This window comes from Oncorhynchus masou, chromosome 3 (assembly GCF_036934945.1).
Source record: "Oncorhynchus masou masou isolate Uvic2021 chromosome 3, UVic_Omas_1.1, whole genome shotgun sequence".
Taxonomy (NCBI): domain Eukaryota; kingdom Metazoa; phylum Chordata; class Actinopteri; order Salmoniformes; family Salmonidae; genus Oncorhynchus; species Oncorhynchus masou.
Window position 1 is genome coordinate 28,831,952 of NC_088214.1, and position 19,820 is coordinate 28,851,771.

At 42.9% G+C, this 19,820-nt stretch overlaps 1 long non-coding RNA gene across 1 annotated transcript; it reads right to left on the minus strand.

Moving 5' to 3' along the window:
- Positions 1-2,255: 2,255 nt before the first annotated feature.
- Positions 2,256-3,063, minus strand: LOC135514099 (uncharacterized). Its single transcript, XR_010451633.1, has 2 exons — positions 2,777-3,063; positions 2,256-2,512 (listed from the first exon to the last, which is right to left on the minus strand). It is a non-coding gene; the product is annotated as an uncharacterized LOC135514099 (long non-coding RNA).
- Between the last annotated feature and the right edge of the window lie 16,757 nt (positions 3,064-19,820).

Genomic DNA, 19,820 nt, shown 5'->3' on the forward strand with positions numbered 1-19,820 from the left:
AGTTTAACAAACCATACAATTCTATGTACAAGGCCTACTTCGACAATTTACACTGAACATTTTACTAACACATTTACTGAAAGAACTGTGCAGATGCAGATGTAAAACCTCCCTCAGTTTTATATGAACACATTTCCCCAAAATTCTTAAATATCTGCTCCGAATTAAGATTCAAGATGTCTGTAGAAAGAATGGTGTCAGCTATGGCATGACACATTGAGTTTGAAAACTATTTTGGTTATTGAATTATATCAGGTAACAGAATTGTGGTAAAGGAATTTCATCATAGTTCCCTGGTCTATACTACACAGAAATACATAATTATGGATATGAATGTCATTCTCTTCATGGTGATGTATCCTAAATAGGTACACAAAAGGTAGAAATATACAATATTCTCCTTTGCATATTTGGGTATTATTTGCACAGGAGAGCTCAGTAGAGTACAACACAGAACAGTACAGTGTACTCAACTCTAGTGTGCTCTACTGTGTACTGTACTGTACTCGACTGATATCAATAAAAACACTAACTGATAGGTCTACCTTTACTTGTTACTTCTGTGAAATGTCATTATCCTACCTCCTCACGAGGAAGAACAATTAGAAAATATCTGAATGATGTGGGTTTTTGGTAATGAAATTTCAAAGCACAAGGCAATGCTTTTTAACCATACAGAAGGCAGAAAAAATGATCCTAAACTAAACATAAAAGTGTTGATATTAGTTGGCAGGGGTCTTACCTTCTAAGACTTTTTATGGTAGATGTGTTCTATATATTTTCTATATTTTGGCAAGAAATCAAAGCCTTTGCTTATTCCAAATTTTAGGATGGAAAATGGTTGAAAATGTACATATAATTTCATTTCTCAAAAATATAGATTCTTAGCTTTCATCTGACACCCAATTTGACATGCTCCTGTGAACTTCACGTTGGTGCTCATGGCTTTTACATGGAAATTACCTTAGGCTACTTCAACACTAAAGATAATGAGGAACTCAACAAGAAATACATTTTTAAAAATCCCCCAAAATCCACTCACTCCTAACCAGACACACCACACCTTCCACAAGACTGACACTCCAGTGGATGGCCCTCATGTGCACTTTACTGAAGCAAAGAGGTGGCCAAGAACAGCTTTCCCAGACCACAGTGGTGGCTATTACAACTAGGCCCATGAGGAGTCCAAAATCAAGCCCTGGCCCACATGATTGGAGGAGAAAAATGTGCTCTCTATAACAATCTTAGTCATTTATCCCCCAATAATTACCTCTGACTTATCATTACCCAAATGCAGCCTGACTGTCTGAGCTACATAGAGGCCTGGCAGCAAACTGACTCCACTGCTGGGACCTATAAACACTGTAAATAGGTCTACCCATGCATTCGCTTTGTCTTAACTGAAAGTTTCTTAGCTAGACTCATGTATTCCAAAAAACATGTTAGCTAGGCTATAAGCCAACTCATTATATTCTGAAACAAATACTAAGAAACACACATAGGAGTAGGAGGCCAAGGTGTTGTAAAGGTGATATACATCCTTTTAGAAATATTGGCTTTGCCACTGACAGCACTAGAGCAGTACTTTTAATTCACAGTCCCTAAGTGACCTTTATTGTGCCATTGGTTCATGCATCAACAAATATGGGAGGGATCATCAACTAGATTTAGCAGCAGGACGATTTGTATTGAGCGGGTGGTCGGAACATAATTACAAATCATTTGTAGACTGCAAATTGACAGCAAGAAGCCCAGTTATAATATTTGACTAAAACAATCCTTTCAAACCTTGCTCACATTTGTATACGATCACGTGTCTCTATTATGCGTAGGAATACTTGGGAAGAGATTTCCAAAATGAAAATCTGTTTTTTCTTGCTCAGAAAACTTAGGGGGTCAAATAAAACCACATGCGGGCCAAATTCAGCCCCGGGACGCCAGTTGGGGAACACTGACTTATGGCATGAGTGGGGATGTTATTGGGTCACACTGCATTCCCATGCTGGGCTGCTCTGTCATGTGGGATGAGGTGAGATGGCACTGGCGGTGTTCCCCATACAGTCCTAAATAACATGGAGAAGTGGTATCTGTTGCATTCAGGACACACAGAAATGTGAATATCTTTTTTTACATTGTTGAAGTATTTAGCTCCTTTGTGTTACCTTGAAAGTGTCATTGCAGCCTGTAAGAGGCACACACACACACCTCTTAGTCTGAAAACAGGAAGCATCTACCAGAGGGAGTCCACTTGGTAGTTGTAGTATCCAACACCATGATTCTGGGATTTTATTTGAACATGAAAAAAAGTAATACACCAAAGTGGGTTTGATTGGATTGAGCCATAAATGTAGAGGATATGACCTTCAAACCCCACTCTCTCGAGCAGGTTGAGGGGGTACCAGATGAGGGGCTCGTTCCCTACAGGTAGCAGAGGTTTGCGGGTGTTGTAGGTCAGGTCCATCATACGAGAACAACCACCAGCAGCCATCAATACCGCCTGCAGCTCCATCTTCTGTTATACATACACACACCAGCGTTCTAATTTATATGACCACATCAACATGATTGTGCTTGCTCTCTTGCTGACGTCATACAGTAAGTAAGTTCCTACATTATCCCAAAAACGTGACCCACACAAACATGTTCAGTTAGCTAATGTTAGCTACCTTACTAGCCAACAATTCAATCGCTAACAAACAGATTAAGTACTTGCAAGCAGTAATACCAATTGCCAGGTTGACTCCCAGTAGTAGATAAAGCAAATCACGTGACCTACCTTTTTGAGAACGTCAACAGGTTTATTCAGCAGCAATATACTTGTCCCCAATATGACAGCGCTGTGCTGTCACAAGTGTTCGCTAACAAGCTAACCAATAGTTCGCTATCCTGCAATGTTCCACAGTCTCAACCGAGATCAACAATTTCATGAGCTTATTTTAATATGTGCAGACCTTCACCAATACGTGGTAATAACTTTTTGTGAAACAATAAAATAGTATTAGATACAGTTCGACAAACTGACTAGCACCATGCTAACTTGTATGATGACACTTCTACCGTTGATGAAATCGGTCCGGGAGAAAACTATATCTAAAAACGGATATTTTTGTTCCTACAGTCATTGGTCAGAATGAAACAATTCAGGATTTACACAGTCAACAAAAACAACAAAATCCATATCATAACCATCATCATCAAACAATCGGTCAGGGAGAAAACTAGATCTAAAACGGATATTTTGTTCATACAGACATTGGTCAGAATTAAACATATCAGGATTTAAACATTCAACAAAACTAACACTATCAGTATCATCATCAATATGTTTGTTGTTTATTTTTTTGTGAGAATTAAATAACTTTTGGCTTTTTCATGTCTGCTGTTTTGCATTTTATCCTTATCAAATATTTTGATGTTAATTTTCACCATGTTAATTTGCTATTTGATTGACATGCTCATTTGAAAACGTTGACGTTTAAAAATGCTTTCATGATGTTTATTATAATGATTTTATCATAAAAGAATGTAGGAAAGGAAAGCTGAAAATGTACTTTGTGTGTCTTTACAGGGAGATTCCTAAGGACTCACACCAGCAATTTCCAGGCTGGGCTGAGGCCCCCACCAGTGCAGATTACCAGCCACCCAGCTCCTCCAGACAGAGCCCAAACCCCAATTCTCAGACCTCCGATGTAACAGCAAATTTAACTCTGGGAATGTGGCGTGGCTTTGTTTTCTCTGGACTGGAGATGAGCTTCATTGGTAGCTGCCTGTAGTGGAAACATTGAAATAACAAGACAAGCTATTGCAGTTCACTCTGAAGAGAGGGAAGGGAAAGAGGAAAACTGTGTAAATGTTCACTGACACAGCTATGAGAATGCATTTTAAACTCCTTCTGGTCACCTTGACATAGTGCTGCTTAGTCACACGAATGTTTACTGTGGTGAAAAACAGCAGTTAGACCACCAGGATAATCATGCGTTAATGATGGGAGCGAAGTTTGTCAACTGGCAGGGAGTGTAGTATTTTACCTCCTCAATACAAAGCTACATAACTGGTCCACTGACACTTTGCCAATGAAATCCCACTTAATGATCACAAATAAATATTAGTTGTACAGTACTAACATTTTTATAACCAACTAAACACACGCATTTTATTTGTATTATATGGAAGGCAGAAATCATTCGTTCTCCTTTAAAAATGCTTTTGAAATCATCGCATGGTAGCCTATCAGAAAGAAAAGGGGAAGGTTAAAGGGATAGTCATCCAAATGATAAGCTGACATATTGGTTTCCTTTACCTGTAAACAGTTTATGGGGAAGATATGACAAGAATACATGATTTGTTTTTGTTTACCTGGCCACTATTTAAAATGGCAACGTTTGAGAATTTGTGGCACAAATCCAATGCAAGTCAATGGTACCTACATTATATAAGCATTTTCATGCTTCATGTCTATATCATCTGACCTAAAGGATCGAAAAACTGATTGTGTAACTCAATTAAGTTATTTATAGATGATTTGGACATGACACATGAAAATGCTTATATTGGTACCATTGACTTCCATTGGATTTGTGCCACAAATGCTAAGAAGTTAGCATTTGAAACCGTGGTCAGGTAAACAAAACCAAATAATGTATTCCTGTCATACCTTGTCCATAGACGGCCTACAGGGTATGGAACCCAACATGTAACTTTGTAATATGGGTGAACTTTCACTTTCAACTTGTTTCCTCCAAAACTTTCAAGTATGATTGAAAAAATAGAGAAGAGCCATGCATAACATTCAAGTACAACGTTTGTATTTGCCCTGATGATCCTGTCACTCACAATGGTTGATTGATGTAGAATATGGCAGCATGTATTCATCTGAGATGGAATAAAAGCCATGGACCAAAGATCTTCATTATTCAAATCTGGCTCACATGACATGCTTCTACTACAAATGGGTTCTTTACATTATCCTGGTCCTCACCATCAACCCCTTTACAAGGTGTTTTCTACATGCAGATGGCATTACTCTTGTCACGAAAAGGGGTTCTGGCTAAAACTAAGGCTATCATAAAAGTCAACCCAAAGCACCGACACTGTGAGATTATCCCTTTTCCTTTTTTACAACATTCGCATGACATTCCACATTTCTGGCCCCAAAACGTGAAGAGGCAACTGTGAGGTCCAATTGAAATCTCATAATAATATAAGTAGCAGAAAATGTGATCTTAGTAGTGTGGCACAAAGTACAGACCAAGGCAGCGTCTTAAAAGAGTAAACAAACGTTTATAAGAGGTATTATGAGACCATACTATTTTCTGGCTTTGCTATACCTCCGAAACAAATGTCAGTGCTTTGAAAATATCAGATGTATTTTTCATATTATTAATATCCAGTAGTAACCCTGGCCAGAGGGCAATGATTCTTATACATTTAGGCTAATGATTTAATATCTAATTTCCAATTGTTTGATCGACTATGTTAGAATGTGCAACTTAAAAGAGGGAGTATTAGAACTAACGCTGTGGTTTTTACCGATCAAATTCAAACTCTGCACAGACTCAACACGTCGTTGTACTTTCAGAAAGAAAGAAAAAACCTAGCCGCTAATAAGATTTGTCGTTCCTCTTTCTGTGGGTAATTTGATAGATGCGAAACCATGGAAATGCAGGTGCAAAACTTCATAACTTCATAACCCATTGCAAATCCACTGAGCCCTAGATCATGACAATCAAAGCCTGACCATTTTGGCAATCAAAGGCATTGATGTAAAGCAGTCTTTTAGGGCCATAATAAGAATAAAGAGATAGAGCAAAAGCCCTGCCTGATCCATAAGGCTGCCGTGATTTCCTCAGATTTCCTATTACTGGCTTTAGCAGCTCTTGTAAATCATTCTCAATTCCCTTAAACAAGCCAGTTGGATTAGGTTGGTTTAGATCATAAACATTCACCGGACAGACCACCCAGGTAGTTTGTCTTGGGCAACCTCCGCCTCCCTCTGAGTTGCAGTGCAGTTGAAGCACAACATGTTCAGTGTGGTTTGTGTTTGCGCCACTTCCAGGGCCAGCATCGGGGCCCCAGCTGCCATGGAAACAAAAACAGGCCCATTCACGGTCATCCACCGATGACATAGATAAACATACTCTCTAAGCCTGTCTGTACGTCCACACTTTTCACATTTTATTCTCCTACAGGCAGCAGCAAAAGGACATGTGTCGTTCACAGGATTCCATGAAATGATAGCATAGCACAAAGCGTGAGATTCTTGTTTGGACAAGCTGAGCTGTATGAAAACACTCCTTTTATCTTCTGCCCGAAAGATTAAGGATTATGGGAAAAGTAGTGACAAGTAGGTTAACTATATAACTATTTCACTCTTGAGAAAAGGAGGGTGTATTTCGGGGGTGCGCCAAATAAACATTTAAAAAATATTTAAAAAAAAAAAAAAATATTTAATTTTTTTTTTTATTAAAAAAATTCCAACGGGTTATACATTTGGGTGAGTTTTTTTCTCTCTTGCCTCAGTAGCCTTGTTTCACTGCCAAAAATAAAATTTAACCATCTAGTGTTCAGCGAAATAACTACACAATTACAAATACAGGTAGCCTAGTCAAATAATTAACATCCCAATCACATTAACCATTACTCTCTCACGGGAAACCTATGCTTTTGCACAGACATTTAGAAACTAAACATGCAAATTGAAGAATAAGCCACAGACGACTTTCGAGTAGTAAGACATGTATAAAAGCAACAGATACCATTCATAACAAGGGGCTAGAAGCGTCTTATATGGTGAGCTACCGAGTGGCTAGGACAGGCAAGCCCCATACTATTGTGGAGGACTTCATTCTTCCTGCTGTGGCAGATGTGGCTGGGACAATGCTGGGGGAAAAGGCCAAAAAAACTATACAGACAATGGCTTCATCAAACAGCACTGTTTCATGACGCATCAGTGACATGGCAGGAGATGTTTTGAAACAATTACTGTTTCGCATACAAGCCAATGAATTCTATGCGTTACAGCTGGATGAGTCAGACATGGCGGGCCTGGCACAGCTCCTGGTATATGTCCTTTACTCCACTTGAGTACATTTCAGCATCCACCGGGAGGCTCTTGCTGCCAAGGGAATGCCTGACAGCTTGAAATATGTTTTGGACACTACAGTGAAAATGGTTAACTTTGTTAAAGCAAGGCCCCTGAACTCTCGTGTATTTTCTGCATTATGCAATGATATGGGCAGCGACCATGTAATACTTTTACAACATACGGAAGTGACTTTTTTTATTGAGAGACTAGCTTAAAGCTTTCTTTACTGACCATAATTTTCACTTGTCTGACCACTTGCATGATGACGAGTTTCTCACATGACTGGCCTATCTGGGAGATGTTTTTTCTCGCCTGAATGATCTGAATCTAGGATTACAGGGACTCTCCGCAACTATATTCAATGTGCGGTACAAAATTGAGGCTATGATTAAGAAGTTGGAGCTCTTTTCTGTCTGCATTAACAAGGACAACACACAGGTCTTTCCATCATTGTATGATTTTTTGTGTGCAAATTAACTCAAACTATATCAAATGTGAAGCACCTGAGGGAGCTAGGTGAGCAATTACGCAGGTACTTTCCCAAAACGGATGACAGAAACAACTGGATTCATTATCCCTTTCATGCCCTGCCTCCAGTCCACTTATCTGAACAAGAGAGCCTCATTGAGATTGCAACAAGCGATTCTGTGAAAATTGAATTTTAACAGAAGTCACTGCCAGATTTCTGGATTGGGCTGCGCTCAGAGTTTCTTGCCTTGGCAAATCACTCTGTTAAGACACTGATGCCCTTTGCAACCACGGACCTATGTGAGAGTGGATTCTCGGCCCTCACTAGCATGAAAACTACATTCAGGCACAGACCTGGGGTGTGTGGAAAATTATTTAAGACAGACTCTCTCCAATACAACCCAACATTGCAGAGTTATGTGCATCCTTTCAAGCACACCCTTCTCATTAACCCGTGGTGAGTTATTCACAATTTCCGATGAACAAATAAGGTTTTATATGTAAGTTGGCTAAATAAAGAGAAACATTATTGATTATTATTATGTTATTATTTGTGCCCTGGTCCTATAAGAGCTCTTAGTCACTTCCCACAAGCCAGGTTGGGACAAAAACTCACACTCATTCTTATGTTTAATAAATGTATCGTATAGTGTGTGTGTGGCAGTCTTACAATGATGGCAAAAAACAACATTTGAGAGTGCGCTGACCTTGGTGCTAGAGGGGGTACGCAGCTGGAGGTTGAATGTTTCAAGGTGTACGAGACTATAAAAAGTTTGGGAACCACAGCTTTAGCTGATCCTTTTAGCAGTTGATGTGTATCATATTTTCTAGAGTTTGGTAATTATAATTACTGTCATTTCAATGATCTGCTTCATAAAAAATTCCTCTTGGATACATTCTTTTCACATTTACGTTTGTAAAGCACCTTTTACTCCAACACGAAAAGGTCCAAAACACGGGTTCCAGACACAGGAAATATCTAGACTGCATGGTTTTGATGAGCCAAAGCAGTAAACAGTGGGCAACTCCCTGTCGGAAGGGCCTGGCATGTCTGTGCGCAGTGCTATGCCCGGTGAGTGCATGTGTCAAGTCTTTGACTGTTTTACATGTCTGGCACTGTTCATATTTCTAGTGCTTGTAACGAAGCTTGTAGTTTGGCTAGCTTGATATAAAACAGAGCAGAGAGAAGAAGAGATAGGAGTTTACTCTACCTTATGGAGCGCCTGGATTTACAGTAAAAGTCCCACCCAAACATGGATGAGGGAGAGCCGGGAAACGGGATGGTATGTTGTGGGTTTTATAATTGTTTAAAAACATGAAGGTTGTTCCTTGGTCGTTCCAACAGAAATTCCCCTCCTCTGGCACCAATTGTGGTTTATAAAGCAAAATCTAAAGTATGTCACTAAAACATAAGCACATCATCACGCTTTATAGTTTATCCTCTAGGGGTATGATTGTGTGTGCATCTGTGCTCTATGTGTATGTGCGTGTGTGTTTATGAGTACTAGCAAATGGACATTCATCTGTGTGCGTGTCTGGTGCTGGCCGTGTGGGTGACTGCCCTTACTCTGCTGGGGCCTGTTTTAGGGGGGGAGCCCAGTGAGGCAAAGCCACAAGAGTGCAAACAGCACGCTGCCCTGCCTCTCTGATCTCTGTGTGTGTCTCCTCTCCTCTGTCTTTGTCCGCCCAGCAGGGCTCTGTCTATCTGTGAGGTCCTTTAACCACCATTCTCTCCCCTCAGCCTCCCAACACTGCAGGCAGCCACAACTCCACTGGGTGTCCCCATGCACACACAGCCCCAGAGGCCAAGCCAGAGGCAACCTCCAAGGGGTAGAATCCACACGGACTCACTCATGACTGTTGCTGACTGTCCTCCTGTTACACAGCATATGTTGCATCGCTCTTTTGGCTTGCTTCTCAAATGGCACCCTATTCCCTATTTAGTGCACTACTTTCGACCAGGGCCCATCGGGCTCTGATCAAAATATAGGGAATAAGGTGCCACTTGGGAGGTATCCTTAGAACAGACCAAACTTCCCATGGTGGGATCCCAGGCTGTGTCTGTATTAAACCCTGTGATGACATGATGGATGTTTTGTTTATGTCAGGCCTGGCTGGAGCCTCTACTCTCAATAATCACATGGCATGTCACTGTTTGGATTGTTACATCTGGCTGGGGACATTTATTTTTTTGTTTACGTGACACAATTTCCCATTCCCCAAGCACCGCTGGTGTGCTGACTGACAGACAAGGCATTGGGGAGTGGGGTCCATATTGGAGTCCTAATTGGCACCCTATTCTCTATATAGTGCAGTACTTGGGCAGTGGTGAAAAGTAGTGTGCTATACAGTACATTTGGAAAGTATTCAGACCCCTTCCCTTTTCCACATTTTGTTACGGTATAGACTTATTCTAAAATGTATTAAATTAATGTGTTTCCTCATCAATCTACACACAATACCCCATGATTACAAAGCGAAGACAGGTTTTAATAAATTTTTACACTTTTATTTAAAATAAAAAACATAAATACCTTATTTACATAAGTATCCAGACCCTTTGCTATGATACTCGAAATTCAGCTCAGGTGCATCCTGTTTCCATCGTAGAGTTCTGGGGAAGGGTACCAAAAACATCCTACAGCATTGAAAGTCCCCAATAACACAGTGGCCTCCATCATCCTTCAATGGTAGAAGTTTAGAACTACCAAGACTCTTCCTAAAGCTGGCCGACTGGCCAAACTGAGCAATCGGAGGAGAAGGGCCTTGGTCAGGTAGGTGACCAAGAACCCGAGGGCCACTGTGACAGAGCTCCAGAATTCCTCTGTGGAGATGGGAGAACCTTCCAGAAGGACAACTAACTCTGCAGCACGCCACCAATCAGGCCTTGATGGTAGAGTGGCCAGACGGAATACACTCCTCAGTAAAAAGCACATGACAGCCCACTTGGAGTTTGCCAAAAGGCACCTAAGGACTCTCAGACCATGAGAAACAAGATTCTCTGATCTGATGACAAGATTGAATTCTTTGGCCTGAATTCCAAGCATCACATCTGGAGGAAACCTGGCACCATTCCTATGGTGAAGCATGGTGGTGGTGGCAGCATAATGTTTTTCAGCGGCAGGGACAGCTGGGAGACTAGTCAGGATTGAGGGAAAGATGAACGGAGCAAAGTACAGAGAGATCCTTGATGAAAATCTGTTCCAGAGTATTCAGGACCTCAGACTGGGGCGAAGGTTCATCTTCCAACAAGATAACGACCCTAAGCACACAGCCAAGACCACGCAGAAACATCTCTGGAGAGACCTGAAACTAGCTGTGCAGCAACACTCCATATCCAACCTGACAGAGCTTGAGAGGATCTGCAGAGAAGAGTGGGAGAAACTCCCCAAATACAGGTGTGCCAAGCTTGTAATGTCATACCCAAGAAGACTCGAGGCTGTAATCGCTGCCAAAGGTGCTTGAACAAAGTACTGAGTATAGGGTCTGAATACATATGTAAATGTTATATTTTTAAATGTTATATTTTTATATTACAATAAGGCTGTAATGTAACAAAATGTGGAAAAGGTCTAATTTGTCTGAATACTTTCACAAATGCACTGCTATGGAAGAAGGTGTCATTTGGGATGGGCCTGATGTCCTTTCTTCTGCCGGTCTGGGTCTGGGTCTGGGTCTGGGTGCCTCTGCTCTGTGGTCTGGCATGGGGCCTTGATCTGTCCAGAAACAGTCACATCCTCTTACAGATGAAGGGAAGCAGTACATCTAGGCCTCGGGCTAAAGTGGAGGATATCCAAGTCTGGAACCAGGTCCAGTAACATGCTGTGATTTATTTGTGATTTCCCTTGACTGATGTTGAAATGTTTTCTTGGACACAACGAAGAGTGTATAGCCGTGGAGATGTACAACACCATAACGATTATGTGTTCATCTAAAGAGTTGTTCATGGCTTGATATGTTTATCGAAAAAGGATCAGCGGAGAGAATGACTAAGATTAACATCATGTTATGCTCAAGATCATGCTGATTATGATATCCATCTCAATTTTGAGAGAAGCACTAGTAGATTGAGTGATAGTATATTACAGTGAGCCCTGTGATTTGAGTGAATGAAAAATTGCAGCCAAACACTTAAATTATACTGAGTTAGACAATACTACCTGAATAATTCCCAGGCTAAGAGGGAGGTATTCTGCCCCTCCCCCCTCCCCCGAAGACAAGACAAGACTCAGATATCCAGCTGTCTTAATCACAGATTTAGTGAGAACATTACTCAACGGGCTTTGGGCTAATTTGGCCAGGCATTGTAATTCGGCAAAAAATTCAGCTGTTTCCCTAAAGTGTCTGCCAGGATTGCAGTGGAGCCGGAAGCAGCACTATGGCTTTGGCTTAGCTCTGTGTGAGGTCCTCCTCCACCTTCACAGGGTGAGCAGTCTGCTGGCAGAACAAACATGGGTGGGACTACACCATATACAACCATGCTTAAATCACACACTCTAATTCTATTAAACAGAGGAAGGAGGCCAACAGAGCATGGGCTGAGTCATGCATCTCTCTTTCTCTCTTTCTATCTTGCTCTCTCGCTCTCTCAACCTGTCTCATTCATTCCTGTCTTCCATTTAGACAAAGACAATTATCCCTTCATGAAAAAAACAGAGTAATGTCTTAACCATTGTTTTGGAGGATATCTAGTTTAAGAAAAGTGGTATTACGTTAAGCAGTGCAGTAACTCAAATCATCAGGATTTCTGGGTTACAAGACGAGAGACAAAAATGGCTGCAAATGGTGGAGGTGTCGTGTTCCCCAGAAATTCCTTACAGTTACAGTTTTGTTATTGATTTGGTACAAAACTCCAAACAGCTCATCAAAAAGGCAGTTATTTTAAAACTCTAAGCACATTTTCAATTGACTAACAACACCCAAAATCATACAGTCACTTTTTTCACCAAACTTAATATTTTTTTTATCTAGAAGTACATGTTCCACATTGCAATACATGTTCATATAAAGTAATTGCCTTTCACAATGCAATGCATACATTACTTTTGATATGATTCCCTTCACTTTTGTTAAAATACCTTTTACTATTACTTAACTTGTTATGGCTGGGGGCAGTATTGAGTAACTTGGATGAATAAGGTGCCCAGAGGTAACTGTCTGCTCATCAGGCCCAGTTGCTAATATATGCATATTAGTAGAAGATTTGAATAGAAAACAGTCTGAAGTTTCTAAAACTGTTTGAACGATGTCTGTGAGTATAACAGAACTCATATGGCAGGCAAAAACCAGAGAAAAAAATCCAACCAGGAAGTGGGAAATCTGAGGTTTGTAGTTTTTCAACTCATTGAACCTATCGAATATACAGTGTCTATGGGGTCATATTGCATTTCTTAAGGCTTCCACTAGATGTCAACAGTCTTTGGAACCTTGTTTGATGCTTCTACTGTGAAGGAGGGGGGGAATGGGAGCTGAATGAGTTAGAGGTCTGCCAGAGTGGCATGAGCTGACCATGCGCGTTCACGTGAGAGTTAGCTTCCATTCCATTGCAATTCTACAGACAAAGGAATTCTCCGGTTGGAATATTATTGAAGATTTATCTTAAAAACATCCTAAATGTTGATTTTATACTTCGTTTGACATGCTTCTACGGACTGTAATGGAACTTTTTGACTTTTCGTCTGGTCTGCGCGTCATGAATTTGGATTACTGGGCTAAACGCGTGAACAAAAAGGAGGTATTTGGACATTAATTATGGATATTATCGAACAAATCAAACATTTATTGTGGAACTGGGATTCCCTGGGAGTGCATTATGATGAAGATCATCAAAGATAAGTAAATATTTATGTTATTTCTGACTTCTGTTGACTCCACAACATGGCGGATATCTGTATGGCTTGATTTGAGCACTGTACTCAGATTATTGCATGGTGTGCTTTTTCGGTAAAGCTTTTTTGAAATCTGGCACAGCTATTGTTTTAAGGAGAAGCGTATCTATAATTCCATGCATAATAGTTGTATATTTTATCAACGTTTATTATGAGTATTTCTGTAAATTGATGTGGCTCTCTGCAAAATCCCCGGATGTTTTGGAACTACTAAACATAACGTGCCAATGTAAACTCAGATTTTTGTATATAAATATGAACTTTATCGAACAAAACATACATGTATTGTGTAACATGAAATCCTATGAGTGTCATCTGATGAAGATCATCAAAGGTTTTTGATGAATTTTAGCATTATTTCTGCTTTTTGTGACTCCTCTCTTTGGCTGGAAAAATGGCTGTGTTTTTCTGTGACTAGGTGCCGATCTAACATAATCGTTTGGTGTGCTTTCGTCGTGAAGCCTTTTTGAAATTGAACACTGTGGTGGGTTTAACAAGTTTATCTTTAAAATGGTGTAAAATACTTCTATGTTTGAGGAATTTTAATTATGAGATTTCTGTTGTTTTGAATTTGGCATTCTGCACTTTCACTGGCTGTTGTCATCGATCCCATTAGCGGGATTCAAGCCATAAGAAGTTTTTAATACAACCACTCTTAATTGATGATCACTTAACCGTTTGGTAAACCTATAGATTTTACATGAAAACTGGTTTGTCTACTACAGACAGAACTACATACTACATATTTACAGACTCTGTAAAGTAGAAACATAAAAAGTATTATAACGTTTCTTTTATTGCTTTGGTGCAGTTTTCACGTGGTCAATTTTCACAACTCTTAGTACAAAACTCGAAACAGATCATCTGTCACGCCCTGGTTTTAGTGTTTTGTGTTTTCTTGATTGATTTGGTCAGGCCAGGGTGTGACATGGGTTTTGGTATGTGGTGTGTTTTTGTCTTGGGGTTTTTCACAGGTATCGGGATTGTAGCTTAGAGGGGTTTTCTAGCTTAGTCTATGGCTGTCTGAAGTGGTTCTCAATCAGAGGCAGGTGTTTATCATTGTCTCTGATTGGGAACCATATTTAGGCAGCCATATTCTTTGAGTGTGTCGTAGGTGACTGTCCTTGTTACTGTCTATGTGTTACTTTGCACCAGTATAGGCTGTTTTGGTTTTTGTGTTACGTTTCTTGTTTTGTAGTGTTTGTGTTTAGTTTTTTATTTTTATTAAACATGAATCTCAATAGCCACGCCGCATTTTGGTCCGACTCTCTTTCACATGAAGAAAACCGTTACATCATCAAAAAGATCACACTGCTTTATAAAAATGTACGTAACTGACACTTTTATCTAAAGTGAGAGGAGTCCACACGTTTCGGCATGTGACACCCACATCTCTGGTGTTGCGAGTGCCATGCTTCTATGAACTGAGTACATACAGGATCACTATAATACTTACAGTTGAAGTCGGAAGTTTACATGCACTTAGGTTGGAGTCATTTAAACTTGTTTTTCAACCACTCTACAAATTTCTTAGTTTTGGCAAGTCGGTTAGGACATCTACTTCGTGCATGACACAAGTCATTTTTCTAACAATTGTTTACAGACAGATTATTTCACTTATAATTCACTGTATCACACTTCCAGTGAGTCAGAAGTAAACATACACTAAGTTGACTGTGCCTTTAAACAGCTTGGAAAATTCCAGAAAATTATGTCATGACTTTAGAAGCTTCTGATAGGCTAATTGACATCATTTGAGTCAATTGGAGGTGTACCTGTGGATGTATTTCAAGGCCTACCTTCAAACTAGTGCCTCTTTGCTTGACATTTTGGGAAAATCCAAAGAAATCAGCCAAGACCTCGGAAGAAAAATGTAGACCTCCACAAGTCTGGTTCATCCTTGGGAGCAATTTCCAAATGCCTGAATGTACCACTTTCATCTGTAGAAACAATAGTACGCAAGTATAAGCACCATGGGACAACAAAGTTGTCATACCGCTCAGGAAGGAGACATGTTCTGTCTCCTAGAGATGAACGTACTTTGGTGCCAAAAGTGCAAATCAATCCCAGAACAACAGCAAATGACGCTGTGAAGATGCTGGAGGAAACAGGTACAAAAGTATCTATAGCCACAGTAAAACAAGTCCTATATCGTCATAACCTGAAAGGCCGCTCAGCCATAAAAAAGCCAGACTACGTTTTGCAACTGCACTTGGGGACAAAGATCGTACTTTTTGGAGAAATGTTGTCTGGTCTGATGAAGCAAAAATAGAACTGTTTGGCCATTGTTATGTTAGGAGGAAAAAGGGGGAGGCTTGCAAGCCGAAAAACACCATCCCAACTGTGAAGCACGGGGGTGGCAGCATCATGTTATGGGGGTGCTTTGCTGTAGGTGGGACTGGTGCACTTCACAAGAATGAAAAATTATGTGGATATATTGAAGCAACATCTCAAGACATCAGTCAGGAAGTTAAAGCTTGGTCGCAAATGGGTCTTCCAAATGGACAATGACCCTAAGCATGCTTCCAAAGTTGTGGCAAAATGGCTTGAGGACAACAAAGTTAAGGTATTGGAGCGGCCATCACAACGCCCTGACCTCAATCCTTTAGAAAATTTGTGGGCAGAACTGAAAATGCGTGTGCTAGCAAGGAGGCCTACAAACCTGACTCGGTTACACCAGCTCTGTAAGGAGGAATGGGCCAAAATTCACCCAACTTATTGTGGGAAGCTTGTGGAAGGCTACCCGAAACGTTTGACCCAAGTTAAACAATTGAAAGGCTCTGGAGCAACGAACCACCTGGCCGGTTCCCCTCTGCCTGTCCGGTTCCCCTCTTTCCACTGGGATTCTCTGCCTCTAACCCTATTATAGCGGCTGAGTCACTGGCTTACTGGTGCTCTTTCATGCCGTCCCTAGGAGGGGTGTGTCACTTGAGTGGGTTGAGTCACTGATGTGATCTTCCTGTCTGGGTTGGTGCCCCCCCCTTGGGTGCCGTGGCGGAGATCTTTGTGGGCTATACTCAATGGTAAGTTGGTGGTTGAAGATATCCCTCTAGTGGTGTGGGGGCTGTGCTTTGGCAAAGTGGGTGGGGTATCATCGGATGGGGCCACAGTGTCTCCTGACCCCTCCTGTCTCAGCCTCCAGTATTTATGCTACAGTAGTTTATGTGTCGGGGGGATAGGGTCAGTTTGTTATATCTGGAGTACTTCTCCTGTCTTATCCGGTGTCCTGTGTGAATTTAAGTATGCTGTCACGGCTTTCTTCCTGGGAAGGAGAGGCGGACCAAAACGCAGTGTGGTTAGAGTTCATGTTAATTTAATAAGGTAACTCAAGCATGAACAGGATACAAAACAATAAACGTGAAAACCGAAACAGTCCTAACTGGTGTTTAAAACACAAAGACAGGAAACAATCACCCACAAAATACCCAAAGAATATGGCTACCTAAATATGGTTCCCAATCAGAGACAACATTAAACACCTGCCTCTGATTGAGAACCAATCTAGGCAACCATAGACTTACCTAGACACCTAAACTGAACACAATCCCATAAATCTACAAAAAACCCTTGACAGGTCAAACACATAAATCACCCATATCACACCCTGGCCTAACCAAAATAATAAAGAAAACAAAGATAACTAAGGCCAGGGCGTGACAGTACCCCCCTCCAAAGGTGCGGACTCCCGGCCGCACACCTAAACCCATAGGTGAGGGTTTGGGTGGGCGTCTGTCCACGGTGGCGGCTCTGTCGCGGGACGTGGACCCCACTCCACCATAGTCTTAGTCCGCTTTTTTAGCGTCCTTTGAGTGGCGACCCTCGCCACCGACCTTGCCTAGTAACCCTAACAGAGGGCCCACCTGGACTGAGGGGTGCCTCATTACTGAGGAAGCTCAGGACCGAGGGGTAGCTCAGGACTGAGGGGTAGCTCAGGACTAAGAGGTAGCTCAGGCAGGTTGACGGCTCTGGCAGATCCTGGCTGAATGTCGGCTCTGGCGGATCCTGGCTGACTGGCGGCTCTGGCGGATCCTGGCTGACTGGCGGCTCTGGCGGATCCTGGCTGACTGGCGGCTCTTGCGGATCCTGGCTGACTGGGGGCTCTGGCGGATCCTGGCTGACTGGCGGTTCTGGAAGATCCTGGCTGACTGGCGACTCTGGCGGATCCTGGCTGACTGGCGGCTCTGGAGGCTCCATACTGACTGGCGGCTCCATGCTGACTGGCGGCTCTGGCGGCTCATGACAGACGGGAGACTCTGGCGGCTCTGGACAGACGGGAGACTCTAGCGGCTCTGGACAGACGGGAGACTCTCGCGGCTCTGGACAGACGGGAGACTCTAGTGACTCTGGACAGACGGGAGACTCTAGCAGCTCTGGACAGACGGGAGACTCTAGCAGCTCTGGACAGACGGGCAGCTCCGGCAACGCTGGAGAGGAGGAAGGCTCTGGCAGCGCTGGACAGAGGAGCTCTGGCACCTCTGGACTGAGGGGCTCTGTCACCTCTGGACTGAGGGGCGGAAGCTCTGGCAGCGCCGCACAGACGGGAGACTCCGGCTGCGCTGGAGAGGAGGAAGGCACTGACAGCACTGGACAGGCGAGGCGCACTGTAGGCCTGGTGCGTGGTGCCGGCACTGGTGGTACTAGTGCGTGTAGGTGGCACTGGATAGACAGGACCGTGCAGGCGCACTGGAGCCCTTGAGCACCGAGCCTGCCCAACCTTACCTGTTTGAATGCTCCCAGTCGCCCTGCCAGTGCGGCGAGGTGGAATAGCCCGCACTGGGCTGTGCAGGCGAACCGGGGACACCATGCGTAAGGCTGGTGCCATGTACGCCGGCCCAAGGAGATGCACTGGAGACCAGATGCCGGCTTCATGGCACTTGGCTCGATGCCCACTCTAGCCCGGCCGAAGCGAGGAGCTGGTATGTACCGCACTGGGCTATGCACCCGCACTGGGGACACCGTGCGCTCCACAGCGTAACACGGTGCCTGCCCGGTCTCTCTTGCTCTCCGGTAAGCACAGGAATTTGGCGTAGGTCTCCTACCTGGCTTCGACATACTTCCTGTGTGCCTCCCCCAAAGACATTTTTGGGGCTGACACTCAGGTTTCCAGCCCTGCTTCCGTGCTGCCTCTTCAAACTGCCGCCTCTCCGCTTTGGCTGCCTCCAGCTCTGCCTTGGGGCGGCGATATCCCCCGGCTGTGTCCAGGGTCCATCACCGTCCAACTCGTCCTCCCATGTGCATTCCTCCTTACGCTGCTCCTGCTGCCACTTCTCCTGTTGCACCTTGGGGCGGCGACACTTCCCTGGCTTTGCCCAGGGTCCTCTCCCGTCGAGGATTTCCTCCCACGTCCAGAAGTCCTGATTGCGCAGCTCCTGCTGGCGCTGCCTGTCACCACGCCGCGTGGTCCTGTTGGGTGATTCTATCACGGCTTTCTTCCTGGGAAGGAGAGGCGGACCAAAACGCAGCGTGGTTAGAGTTCATGTTAATTTAATAAGGTAACTCAAACATGAACAGGATACAAAACAATAAACGTGAAAACCGAAACAGTCCTAACTGGTGTATAAAACACAAAGACAGGAAACAATCACCCACAAAATACCCAAAGAATATGGCTGCCTAAATATGGTTCCCAATCAGAGACAACAATAAACACCTGCCTCTGATTGAGAACCAATCTCGGCAATCATAGACTTACCTAGACACCTAAACTGAACACAACTCCATAAATCTACGAAAACCCCTAGACAGGTCAAAACACATAAATCACCCATATCACACCCTGGCATAACCAAAAATAATAAAGAAAACAAAGATAACTAAGGCCAGGGCGTGACATATGCTCTCTCTAATTCTCTCTTTCTCTCTTTCTTTCAACTCTCTCGGAGGACCTGAGCCCTAGGACCTGCCTCAGGACTACCTGGCATGATGACTCTTTGCTGTCCCCAGTCCACCTGGCCGTGCTGCTGCTCCAGTTTCAACTGTTCTGCCTGCGGCTATGGAATCCTGACCTGTTCACTGGACGTGCTACCTGTCCCAGACCTATTATTTGACCATGCTGGTCATTTATGAACATTTGAACATCTTGGCCATGTTCTGTTATAATCTCCACCCAGCACAGCCAAAAGAGGACTGGCCACCCCTCATAGCCTGGTTCCACTCTAGGTTTCTTCCTAGGTTCTGGCCTTTCTAGGGAATTTTTCCTAGCCAACATGCTTCAACACCTGCATTGCTTGCTGTTTGGGGTTTTAGGCTGGGATCTGTACAGCACTTTGAGATATCAGCTGATGTACAAAGGGCTATATAAATACATTTGATTTGATTTGATGGATTAGAAATGATGGAAATGTGATGTTCAGTCAATTTTAATGGGTAGTGCAAGAGTG